The sequence below is a fragment of the Rhinatrema bivittatum genome, chromosome 6, assembly GCF_901001135.1.
Source record: "Rhinatrema bivittatum chromosome 6, aRhiBiv1.1, whole genome shotgun sequence".
NCBI classification, from domain to species: domain Eukaryota; kingdom Metazoa; phylum Chordata; class Amphibia; order Gymnophiona; family Rhinatrematidae; genus Rhinatrema; species Rhinatrema bivittatum.
In genome coordinates, this window is record NC_042620.1 from 172418983 (window position 1) to 172432412 (window position 13430).

Consider the following 13430-nt stretch of genomic DNA (forward strand, 5'->3'; position numbering starts at 1 on the left):
GGGAGGTATCCGCCCTCAAACTGTCCATACGGCGTCTACCCAACCTTCTGTGCCCAGTGAAGAGGACGAACTAATGCAGCTAGGCCGCAGCCACTTAACCTCTAAAGAGAGGCGCTACCGCAAACGTATGGGCCTCTGCATGTACTGTGGGCAATCAGGCCATGCTGTACAGACCTGCTCCATCTGTCCGGGAAACATGCAGACCTAGGATCCGCTGGAGGATTCTTCCTAGGTCTAACTACACCCTCTCCTCCACTATCTCACCCCGTCTCTCTCATCTTAGGAAGTCTCGAGTTCCAGACACTAGCACTCATGGATTCAGGGGCTGGCGGAAATTTTATTTTGAAAAGGCTTGTGGAACATCTACGAATTCCTACTACGCCTCAGCTACTCCTTTGCTGCTATCATCAATACATGGCGAGACTCTACCTGGGGATGTCTCTCTTATTACATAGCCCATATACTTATGCACTGGGGCACTCCACTCTGAGAATATCTCCTTCTTGGTCCTCGACAAAGCCATTCACCCTGTTGTACTTGGCCTACCCTGGTTACAAGAACATACTCCTCAGTTCAACTGGACTACGATGGAATTTTCGCAGTGGGGCTGTGGCTATCATGACTGATGCCTAAAGAAAGTTACACCCTTACCATGTATGTCTATTATATCATCTCTACCTGGTCTTCTGCCTCAATATGCATCGTTTCAGGACGTCTTCTCCAAACAAGCAACAGATGTCCTGCCACCACATAGAACCTTCGACTGTGCAATTAACCTGAAGCCTAACTCGGAACCTCCCAAGGGAAGGGTGTACCCCTCTCATTATCTGAGACTGAGTCCATGTTGGCCTATATCCAAGAGAACCTACAAAAGGGGTTTATCAGATCCTCGTAGTCACCTGCTGGTGCAGGGGGTTTTTTTGTTGGCAAGAAGGATGGATCCCTTCACCCTTGTATTGATTATAGGGGTCTCAACAAAATTGGTCAAGGTGGTCAAGGTACTACGAAGATTATGTGACACCACCTTTACGCAAAGCTTGAGATGTGTGCCTTTCACTAAGAATCTATGTCTTTCCTTGGTTATATTGTTTCCAAAGAGGGGTTCCAAATGGACCCGCAAAAAACCAAAAGCATCCAAGACTGGCCTCAACCCACTGGATTAAAGGCACTATGCTGTTTTCTCGGCTTCACAAACTACTACTGTACATTTATCAAGCATTACTCCACCTTAACTGCTCCACTCACTGCCATGACTAGAAATGGTGCTAACCCTTCTAAATGATCTCCTGAAGCCATGGTGGCCTTTCAGACTCTCAAAGCGGCCTTCTTAAAAAAAACCTTGTCTTCGCCACCCCGATCCTTATCGCCCATTCATCGTCGAAGTTGACGCCTCCAATGTCAGCGTGGGAGCTGTGTTAAGCCAGAACAACGATACCAACACCCTTCATCCATGCTCATTCTTCTCTCGATGTTTTTCTCCAGCTGAGAGAAACTATGGAATTGGAGATAAAGAGCTGTTAGCTATTAAACTGGACTTTGAGGAGTGGCGTCCATGGTTGGAAGGGGCCCAACACCAAATAACAGTGTATACAGATCACAAAAATCTGGAATATCTACGGCATGCGCAGCGACAATCATTGACAAGCTACGTGGTCATTGTTCTTTAACCGATTTGATTTTCTGCTCAAATACGTCCTGCGGAGAAGAATATCCGGGCGGACGCCTTCTCGCATTCCTTTCTACCAGAAGATGTGCCTGACGAACCTCGCCACATCATCAGCCCTGAGAAGGTGGTCTTGGCCGCTACCCATGCGGTGCCAGCCGGTAAGACTGTGGTGGCTCGAGGTATGAGGAAAAATCTATTAAGGTGGGCACAGGATTCTCGATTGGCCGGTCACCCTGACCAAGCCCGCATGCTAGCCATGCTTCAGCATTTCTATTGGTGGCCCACGGATGAAGGCAGATGTACAAGCTTACGTAGCTTCATGTGCTACCTGCGCGAGGCAGAAACCTCCGGCCGGATGTCCCTGGGGTCTCCTTCAACCCTTACCAGTGCCTGAAGAACCTTAGACACATATCACAATCGACTTCGTGGTAGACTTACCACCTTCCAATGAGAATAACACAATTTGGGTAACTGTCAATTGCTTCTCGAAGATGGCCCACTTCGTGCACTACCAGGGTTACCTTCGGATGCGGAACTAGCTAAGTTGTTCATGAAACACATCTTCCGCCTTCACGGCATGCCAAGGCACATCCTGTCAGATAGGGGTGTGCAGTTCACTGCTAAATTGAGGAAGGCACTATGTCAGAAATTTGACATCTCATTGGATCTAACCTCGGCCTATCACCCACAATCCAATAGCCAGACCGAGAGAATGAATCAGGCACTCAAACAATTCCTACATTCTTATGTGAACTTGAGGCAAAGCAACTGGGCAGATTTACTTCCCTGGGCTGAATTTGCCTTGAACTCCCATCCTGGTTCCGCCACTGGATCAACTCCATTCCAGATTGTCTATGGTCGTCAACCGCTACCTCCATTACCTTTGCCTCTGTCCATAGCTTCGCCAGCTGCTCAAACCACTGCAGAAGATCTGCAACAACTTTGGAGACAGTCCAAGGACGTTTTACTCAAAGCTGGGCAGAGAGATAAAAAGACCTATGATGCTCAACACTGAGACGCACCTTAGTTCCAGCCAGGTGACAAAGTCTGGCTCAGCACAAAGTACCTTCACCTAAAACTACCCTCTGCGTGTTTCGCACCACGTTACATCGGACCCTTCGCTATTCTCCTACACTTGGGAGCTCTAACTTACAGTCTGAAATTACCTCTCTCCATGAAGATTCACAATGCCTTCCATGTGGCACTCTTGAAACCGCTAATCCTTTCCGATTTCTCGACCACGATTCCTGAGCCAGCACCTCTAGATGCTGAAGAAGATATTGCTTATTTAGTTCACGATGTCCTTGACATGCACAAGAGAGGTAAATATTGGGAGTACTTAATCTTGTGGGAGGGATACAGACCAGAAGAGAATTCCTGGGAACCAGCTGTCAACATTCTTGATAAAGACTTGATTCGACGCTTTCATCAAGCACATCCTAGGAAGCCAAAACCCCCTGGGAGGGGCCCTAAGAAGGGGGGTACTGTTGCGCCTGTCGACCGCAGATGGCTGTGGCCTCTCTGTCTCATCTCTTTTCTGCCTTTCTCCGTTCCAGTTGGCAAGATGGCTGACTCCGCTTCCACACACCGACCGCTCTGGCATCCCCGGACCAGCAAGGGCAATTGCGTTTGCCATTTTCCTTCTGGGATCACCTAGGGTACGTGCGTGCGCGTTGGCCCTCCTTTTATGTACGTCATGGCGGGAACCTCGGGGGCGTCCCCTCCGCATGAAGTCACTACCTCCGGGTATTTAAACTCCAAATTCCATTCCAGCTACGAGTTAGCAAGGATTCGTTCCTTCTGATTCACTCAGGTTACAGACGCCTTCGCTCTGTATACTACCACTCATTAAGAAAGGTGGAAAGAAGGCAAAACGATTACTAGCATGGTTAAAAGGGGAGGTGAAAGAAGCTATTTTAGCCAAAAGATCTTCATTCAAAAATTGGAAGAAGGATCCAACAGAAGAAAATAGGATAATGCATAAACGTTGGCAAGTTAAATGTAAGACATTGATAAGACAGGCTAAGAGAGAATTTGAAAAGAAGTTGGCCGTAGAGGCAAAAACTCACAATAAAAACTTTTTTAAATATATCCGAAGCAGAAAGCCTGTGAGGGAGTCAGTTGGACCATTAGATGATCTAGGGGTTAAAGGGGCACTTAGAGAAAATAAGGCCATCGCGGAAAGATTAAATGATTTCTTTGCTTCGGTGTTTACTGAAGAGGATTTTCTCAGTGGAAGGGAGTGGGCAGTGGAGTGCCTCAGGGATCTGTATTGGAGAAGACAGATGTTTTAGACAATGGCTTCAGTAGTTTTGGAAGGTAGTTGGATTATTAGAAAACATGGTAATTAAGACATTGAATGGTAGCCTGGCTGTTGAATTTAGCATTGATCTTGTAAGAATCAAAGAGGAAGATGACAAGGCCCAATGGCCTACCAGTGGAAGTGGAACAGGCCAGTACTTTAACACTTTTTAATTGTAAACAGCCTAGAAAAGTTGATAGGCGGTATATAAATTAATTAAATAAATAAGTAAAGTTCTCAATATGCTTAAGACTGATATGGAGGGCAGTGGTATGTTTTGGATTAGCTTCATGTGAATTCAAATTAAGCGGTCTCTGAAAAACTTGGATTCCTTAGAGCAATTTTGTATCTACCCTAATTCAAATTTAACTTTTGATCAATTTCAACACTGGTTAAAGTAAGTGGCTAAAAGTCAAGATTCTTGGATTATATGTATGATTTTCCAGTTACATATGATTTTCCAGTTACTTTATTTCTCAAACTATAACTGTTAGTAATACATTGTTCCTGAATTATAACTAGCATGAAAAGACCAGGATTAGGTAAAGCAATCCTGATGCAACTAGAGACCTCCAGTTTTTCCTACATTACCACATTACACCCTTCCTCTTTAGTAATGGAGCTATAATATTTTAGCCCAGTGGGCTGTAAGAAATGACAACATCTTACCTGTTTAAGCAGGGTGTGGGACTGGTGACGAACCAAGATTCCAGATCTCGCTGTACTTCCTTTACTTGCTACATAGAAATAAGGTGAAAACAGAAGGGGAAGAAGAACAATAGTCTCCATTACGCTCAGAATAGCTGCTGCTCATATAAAAGTATCCTGCAGACAGAGCTTCTAAACTAATTTCACAGCACTCCCCATACGAGGGGCAATGAGTGACATAAAGCTGCATTGATTTTACCTACTCACAAGATGCAGAGGAATTTGACGGGGAAAAAAAGACTAATGGAGTACAGATAAATGCTTAGAAGATGAATTGGCTCATTCTTCACAGGGAAGATAATTTTCAAAGTTTGGCTTGGCTGAAAATTGTACCCCGCATATTGGATAACTGTACGCCAGTACTGTAGTTTCACAATGTGTGTACTTTTAGCCGTAATAAAAGGGTTATTCCTGCTGTGTTTAGATCAGGGGAGTAAAACAGCTAAACTGCAGTACATTTACATTTGCTGTACATACATGCTCTATGTTATCCCTCTGTGGCCACTTTTAGCACACAAACATTGAAAGCAATTTTCGAAGGGGAACTACCCTGCAATGTACACATGCTACAAGCACCTGCTTGCATTGGCAACACAGACTATTCAAAAACAATCTCTTACAGACCAATTTTCAAGGCGACTTGCCTGGATAAAACTCTGTTTTAGGTGGGTAAGTGGGACTTTGAAAATAAACTGGGGTAGGGGTGTTGTGTATGCAAAACTAAACGCAAAACACGATTTTGCATGGACTTTTACCCGCACTTGTGGTAGGCGTTCTGGGATGGAGACAGACTGGGGAAAGCATTCATGCACATACTTTCAATTTCCTACACGCACAAAGCTTACACCTGCTCGGGAGCTGGAGTAAATCTGTGTATGTTATGTTCACACATGTACCCAACAAACCAGCAAATTTTCAAAGCAAACTTACACAAAAGTCTGCTTTGTAAATTCGGGCTACAGTCTGTGGATAAACAGTACCCTCAGCCCTATGGGGCTGTTTGAAAATAACCCTCACTCTGTAGGTTTAAGTTTAGGTTCAATTTACTTTGAAATGCTGCCTTCTCGAACAAAATCAAAGCAGTTTACACATTAAAGGAATAAGATGCATAAATAACTTTAATCTTTACAAATATTTAGTTACAAATATAACAAATAAAATAGCAATACCATTTTACCAAAATCATCACCATCATACAAAATATTGAGCATTCAGATGCACCACCAATACTCAATCCCTTCACTGCGACACCATCCCATCCTCTTCTGTATGCATTCCTTTCACTACCGGGCACTAACAAATGACTAGGTTTAATCAGGACTTCCAACTTCTTACAATTCCAGATTTTAATCAGACTAAAACATAACTTGTCTGCTGGTTAAAGAGACAGTATGACCACTGTGATACTTGTCGATGGTTAAGGGATTGTTAAAATAAATCAATTAGCATGAACGCTTGACAGTGCATGAAGACACCATATTGAACTGCTCCTGAAACAGAGATCATATTCAATTATAAAAGCAATTTTCAAATGTCATTTACCCATGTACATAAGAAGGCTATTTGAAAACTGCTCACCCGGTATGCAGGTAAAAGTTTGTGCATCGCACTACAGTGTGCAGACTTTTATCTGTATGGAGCGGAGGCATTCCTGGGGGCAGAGTTAGAGCGGGGAATGCAACACCGGGTCTGGCTATGCATTTTCAAAAAAAGGAATGATGCTTTGGTGGGAAAAAGTATCCACACAAAAAAAGCAAGTGCAAATTTCTGAAGGGACTCTTTTGTTAAGCAATTTTCAAAATGAAAGTACATGCGCACTTTTCCTTTGAGAATTGTTGCAAAATCTGCAGGGAAAAGTACCTGCAGACTTTGAATCTGCCCATATACTTTTGAACATTGCCCCCTAAAAAGTTTTTTAAAATCATGTTTTGGGGAGGGGGAGGAGAAAGGTCTTTCAAATAAACCTTAACCATTGTATGATTGCATTTGGGGAGGTTGAAGCATTGATCATTACCACAGTGAGGATAACAGAAAGTGTCACCCCTTGCTTGTATTTCTTCTCCATGTCTTGATGGTTCAATGGTGACAAGGTACTTCAAGAACTTGGACGTTAACTCCCAGCTATTGTCATTTACAAGTCTGCCAGGACACTATTCTATATGTGACTTTCACAAACAGCAGGATACTGAAGATTCTGAACTGGAAAATTCAACAGGTGACAGAAGATCAATACTACAAGCCTGCAATGTGTTTTGCTTTTGTACATGAAACATTCTCACCTGCTCTAGCTTCATGGCCTTGGCAAATGGAAATGCTTTTATTCTGTTATCAAAGTTCAGGATGAACTTAACACACTGAAACAGCATGTCTATGCATGTGTCAAAACCTTGTGTTTGCTCTCTTGGTTCAACTGCATAGGAATAGCATTTCTTGAATACAGACTGAAATTCCCACCATTTCCAGTAATATAGTGTAATCAGGGAATAAAATGTAGAAATGTTAAAAAAAAAAAAAAAAAAAAAAAGAGAAAATTATTTTATTGTGCATTTATGTACTGGAGCAAGTAGCTACTACTGTCTCTTTAAGAGGAGCTGTGAGCTGAGCTAAGAAAGCCTATAGCTGTGTGATTTCATGCAAGAAAAAGCAGGAAGCAGGCAAATGAAAGACAGAGAGACACAGGAAGATTTGACACAGATTAGAAGTTACTGCCCAGGAAATAATCAGTCCCAAGCATATTGAGAACTTTACTTATTTATTTAATTAATTTCTATAACACCTATCGACTTTTCTAGGCTGTTTACAATTAAAAAGTGTTAAAGTACTGGCCTGTTCCACTTCCACTGGTAGGCCATTGGGCATTGTCATCTTCCTCTTTGATTCTTACAAGATCAATGCTAAATTCAACAGCCAGGCTAAAATTCAATGTCTTAATTACCATGTTTTCTAATAATCCACCTACCTTCCAAAACTACTGAAGCCATTGTCTAAAACATCTGTCTTCTCCAATACAGATCCCTGAGGCACTCCGCTGCCCACTCCCTTCCACTGAGAAAATTGTCCATTTAATCCTACTCTTTGTTTCCTGTCTTTTAGCCAGTTTGCAATCCACGAAAGGACATCGCCACCTATCTCATGACTTTTTACTTTTCCTAGAAGCCTCTCATGAGGAACTTTGTCAAATGCCTGCTTTAAAAATGTTACTGAACTGTGACAGAATTTGGGAAAAGTGGGGTTTGCTGGAGTTGTTACTGGAAAAGGATCTATCAGTCAGAATAATGAGAAATTACCATTTACCTGATAATTTCCTTTTCTTTAGCTTGAGAATTGGATATGTGTGTTGTTTTTGTTGTTTATTGGTTGTTTCAGTTTGTAGAGAGGTTTAGAGGCTGGGTGCTTCTTTTGTGCTGAAAGGTTATTAGAGGGCGTGGGTTGTTTGTTTGGAGGTGGGATTTTGTTAGTCATATTCTTATCTTCTGTTTGAGCTTCCTTTAGTTTGTAAGGATATTACCAGTGATATTTGTGAGTAGAGTTGGTAGAGGACAGTAATTGGTTGCATATCATGAGGGTTGTTTTCTTCAGCGTTGGGAGAGGTAGGGAGAGAGAAAAATAAAATTAGGAAGGAGGAAACAAACCGGAGGGTGCGCTGAATGGGCTGCGCGAAGGGGTGCGCAAAGGGGCCTGCTCCTTTGGTGCGTGACGCACGGCATGTGGCGCCTGGGGTGAGTGAGTATTTGAAATACACTCACCCGGCCCATCCTCTGACGTCAAGGGGCTGTGCAAGCCTTAACCTCGCCTTAACTTATAATTTTAAAACAGTTACAATTATGTTCCTTTTATTATACTTATCAAGTTGATTGTTCCTCTCTCTCTCCTTCTGCCCTATCCTTTCTTGCTGCTCTTCCCCTGCCCACCTCTCACCTTTTTCTTGCCTGCTCCCCTTCTCCCCCACCCCTGTTCACTGTATTTTCTACCTGCTTCAGTTATTTGTAAACCGGCATGATATGCCCTATGAATGTCGGTATATTAAAAGTGTCATAAATAAATAAATAAGCCTTGGATCCACTGGTGCAGCTTTGTGACAGGCTCCTCCAAGGCCTAGACTAGGGCCCTGCTTCGCCAGATGCAGGCGCAATCAGGGGGGGGGGGGGTGTCGCTTCGTTGGCCCTCCTCGTCATTGGTGGGGGCAATCGGCCGGTCGGGTCGCCCTTGGGGTAGGCCCCTGCAGAGTCACACATCGGTGGAAGGAGAGAGGCTCCCGACAGCGCTGCAGAACTCCTTGAGAGCTGGTAAGTGCGGGACTGTGTTTAACGGTCTCCTGGTGATAGAGGGGGGCACCCGGGGGGGAGTGAGTATTTGAAATACACTCACCCGGCCCCTCCTCTGACATCAGGGGGCTGTGTAAGCCTTGGATCCGCTGGTGCAGCTTTGTGACAGGCTCCTCCAAGGCCTAGACTAGGGCCCTGCTTCGCCAGATGCAGGCGCGATCGGGGTGGGGGGGGGGTCACTTCGTTGGCCCTCCTCATCGTTGGTGGGGGCAATCGGCCAGTCGGGTCGCCCTTGGGGTAGGCCCCTGCGGAGTAAGACGTCGGTGGATGGAGAGAGGCTCCCGGCAGCGCTGCAGAAGTCCCTGAGAGCTGATAAGTGCAGGACTGTGTTTAATGGTCTCCTGGTGATAGAGTCCTCCAAGAACTTATCCAAACCTTTTTTGAACCCAGCTACACTAACTGCACTAACCATATCCTTTATTCTCTACCTTATATCCTTATATACCTATATATATATATACCTTTATTCTTTATTTATATACCTATATATATACCTTTATTCTCTACCTTATATACCTATATCCTTATTCTCTACCTGAACGATGGACCTATCCGCTGACTGAACGATGGACTCTGATACTTCACAGCACATGATGATTTAATCTGGTTTTTTTTTTCTCTCTACTGTATTATATTATATTCTTACCGCCGCTTTAACCTCTCTTTCCAGCTGATTAAGCTTCCAAGTTCTTACCCCTTGTTTGAATGTAACTTTGGTCTCTTCCACTTCATTTGCTTATTTATTCTAGTTGTCACTCCAGTTATTACCCTGTTCGATGTAAACCGATCTGATATGGTTTTTTTAACTATGAAGGTCGGTATAGAAAAAGTGTTAAATAAATATCCTCTGGCAACAAATTCCAGAGCTTTATTGTGCGTTGAGTGAAAAAGAATTTTCTCTGATTAGTCTTAAATGTGCTACTTGCTAACTTCATGGAATGCCCCCTAGTCCTTCTATTATTCGAAAATGTAAATAACCGATTCACATCTACTCGTTCAAGGCCTCTCATGATCTTAAAGACCTCTATCATATCCCCCCTCAGCAGTCTCTTCTTCAAGCTGAACAGCCCTAACCTCTTCAGCCTTTCCTCATTATTATGATTATTGAAGTTTTATTGTAGTTATGATATTCTTTGCATTTTTGGAAAGAGGATTCATAAAAGAATACATTGATATTTGTTTTATTACATGATTGGTTCTGATGTTTCAGTTAAATGTTCTTTGTTTACTTTTTACATGATGTGTATTTAGAAACTGCAATAAACATAAAATAAATTAATACAATTAAAAAGGTATTTTTAATGCTGATAAGGGCTTGAAATAGAATTAAAATATTTTAAAGCATTACTCATGATAAAACTACTTAGAAATTCATTGTCAGGTGCGCTCTAAGGCATTATTTATTGATATGAGTACAACTAGAAAGGCCTATGTTGTGATGCTGCTCGTGGGCCTAGCCGCGAGCAGCCTCTTACCTTTGCTGCCAGGCCGCCCCTGACACCATCCTTTCCGGCTCGAGCGCCACCACCTGTTTTCCGCAGTGGGCAGAGCCGCTACCGTTGTCCTGCCTTCGCGGCCCAGAGGCTGCTGATGCTAGTCTCCTGTGTGGCGGAGCCGCCGCCACCGTTCTCTCTTCGTGCGGCAGGCAGGGTCGCCACCGCCGTGCTCCCATGCGGTCCGGAGGCCACCATCAATGCTGGTACCTTTGCGGCATGGAGCTGCCAATGCCTGTGCCTTGTTTCGCAGCCTAGTGCCCTCCTGCTTGATCTTTATGGCATGGACACCACCATCATTGTCCCTGGTCCTGCATCTCTCCTAGGCACGGCCATGCCTTTCTTCATCTCTTAAAGGGCCCATGGCGGGAAAAGCCCCGCGGCTCCACCTGATGACCTTATCTGGGTGTCCCCTCGTCAGTCCTATAAAAGGGCCCTTTACCAGTCCTTCAGTGCCTTCGCAAGGAGCCAGTCCTCTCCTGGACTCCTCGTCAATTCCAGCTTCTTCAAGGCATTCTGTTCTTCGTGGGAATTCTCTTGTCTTCGTCTATGGTTCCTGATCTCTCTTCGGATCCTCGTCTTTGTCCGCCCTGTCTTCAGATGTTCCTGTCCTCAGATGTCCCTTCTCCAAAAGTCCTAGTTCCCTCTGGCTCCTCTCTTCAGAGGTTCCTGGTTCCGGGTCCAGCCCTAGCCCCCCCCCCCCGGTGGACTCCGCTTCCAGATGACCTACCTGGGCATAATCCCGCACCTAGTCCGGTGTCGACGCAGGGTCACTGAAGCCTCCACTCCGACCAGATCCTGCTATGAGTGCCACCCGGATCCTCTCTTCATCCTGAGCCTCAGCCCTGCTTTCACCTCATCCTAGTGTCCTAGTGTCTTTGCCTTGTCCGAGTGTCCAAGTGCCTTCGCCTCATCCAAGTGTCTCCACCTCATCAGAGTATCTGTCTTCACCTCGTCCAGGTCTCCAAGTGTCTATGTCTTGTCCTTCTTCCAGTACCATCGCCTGTCCTTGACCTCTGTCCGTCCTGTCGCACCTGCCGTTTCCAGGCAGCATGTCCGAAAGGGCTATTGAGTGGCCGGAGGGCTACCCCAGAGACCAGCATTGCATTGTTGGGTCTCTTCTGGTGCGTTCGGGTTCAGCAGAGATCAGGGCTCCTGGCTTTCTGCCTGTTCGCCCATGCCCAGGCGCTCACCCAGAGTCCTCCTCTGGGGTTGTGCCATGCTCCAAGGGCACACATTCTCCTCCAAATCAGGACCACTCCCTTGCACTCCTGCAACAGCCTAGACCTGTATGTCAACTGCCCATCCATGTTAACCTTGTGTCCACTCCCAAAAAAAATTCATTTCTGCCTACGCCACTACTTGTGAGGAGAATGATATTTTTGAGAGACAAATGAGAGAGTAACACACAGGAAAGAGACTGTATGAAAAATCTGCAAAATTGCCAAAGATTTCAAAACATTTAAAGTAAAATTAAGATGACTATAGAGAACAAAAAGGTATCAACCAACAATAAAACAATAAACAAATATGGCAAAATAAAAGAAGAAAACAGAAAAAGAAAGAATAAAAAATGAAAGCATAAATTGCAGCCAAAGGCAATGAGGCTGGAAAGTTATTTTGTTGCTCAAAACACAGTATTATGTCACTAGGTTGGTCAACATTCAAATGCTATTCTGAAGGACATTTTGGAACCAATGTCCTAAAGCCCTCTTAAAATGCATTAGACTGGGCAAGATTTCTATTTTTAAAAACATGTGTAATTCTTTTTAACAGAATAAGGGACTATCTCCAAATATAGTGCAGATGACCACTCTATTTGTCACTGGTATTATCCAAATGTTTTATGCAATTTTGTGTTATGAAAACTTTATAGAAATGCTTCCTAGATTGTATAATCAATTCTTATTTTGAGGCTAATTTTTAGAAACATTTTCCTAAGGGAGGCTTCTTATTTATCGCATAATTAGTCCCATACTTTTATTCTTACAATTTTGCTATGATTTGCAATAAGGATAAACCTTCCTTCTGTGACATGGGCGATTAAATGCCAATAGTTAAGATAATGTATAAAAACTGTCCTTTCAAACAGGTCAATACAGTAAAGTGCGGCCGCGGTTACCCTGCTCCTAACCCGCTTTCTACTCACTTTTCGGCCGCGTTAGTCCAACCCGCGATACACTATCCCCTTTAACCCACTCTTACCACCTCTTTAAATCACCGGGTAACCCCTTCCGCCTGCGGCATGTATATTTGATGTAAACGATCGAATTAGCTATTCCCTCCCATACAGTAACACGCCCCCCCGACTATCGCTTTTTTACCCTACCGTTTTGCCGCGCGTTTAACCTGCTAACTTACCGCCTACCCTTACCCCTGCGTTAGAGGCAGGGGTAAGGGTAGGCGGCAAACTTTCCCCCAGCCCCCGCTCACCTGCCCTGGCCGCGTCCATGGGTGCTGGTCTCCGGGGCAGCCCCAGTCCTCTCCCCTCCTCCCGAAGCAATGAAACGGAAAAAATCGAAAAAGCGAAAAAAAAAGTAGCAAGAGAGAAAGGGGAGAGAGGACTAGCAATCCTACGCTCGGGATTGCCAGTCCTCTCTCCCCTCCTCCCGAAGCAAGGCTGCTTTATGCGCCTTGCTTCGGGAGGAGGGGAGAGAGGAGAGAGGACTGGTAGTGTAAAGCAACGAAGCGACTTACTTGCAGCCCCTCCTCCAGAGATGGACATCGGCGGAGACGGACCGCGGCTCCCCTGCCTCCCGGAGGCAGCTGCCCGCGAAGATGGATGCCTGCACGGGCGAAAGCGGCCCCTGTGCGTGCAATTGGGCCGCTCAAGGCATGACGTCACGACGTTTGGCAGCCCAATTGCACGCACAGAGGCCGCTTTCGCCCATGCAGGCATCCATCTTCGCGGGCAGCTGCCTCCGGGAGGCAGGGGA

At 44.9% G+C, this 13430-nt stretch overlaps 1 protein-coding gene across 1 annotated transcript in view; it reads right to left on the reverse strand.

The window, feature by feature from the left end:
- The window catches only part of MAP2 (microtubule associated protein 2), a 752988-nt gene that overhangs the window by 284457 nt on the left and 455101 nt on the right, over positions 1 to 13430 (reverse strand). Inside the window, exon 6 of the mRNA XM_029607915.1 lies at positions 4638 to 4705. The gene's annotated coding sequence lies outside the window, so the exon portion shown is untranslated. The remainder of the gene's footprint in view (positions 1 to 4637; positions 4706 to 13430) is intronic.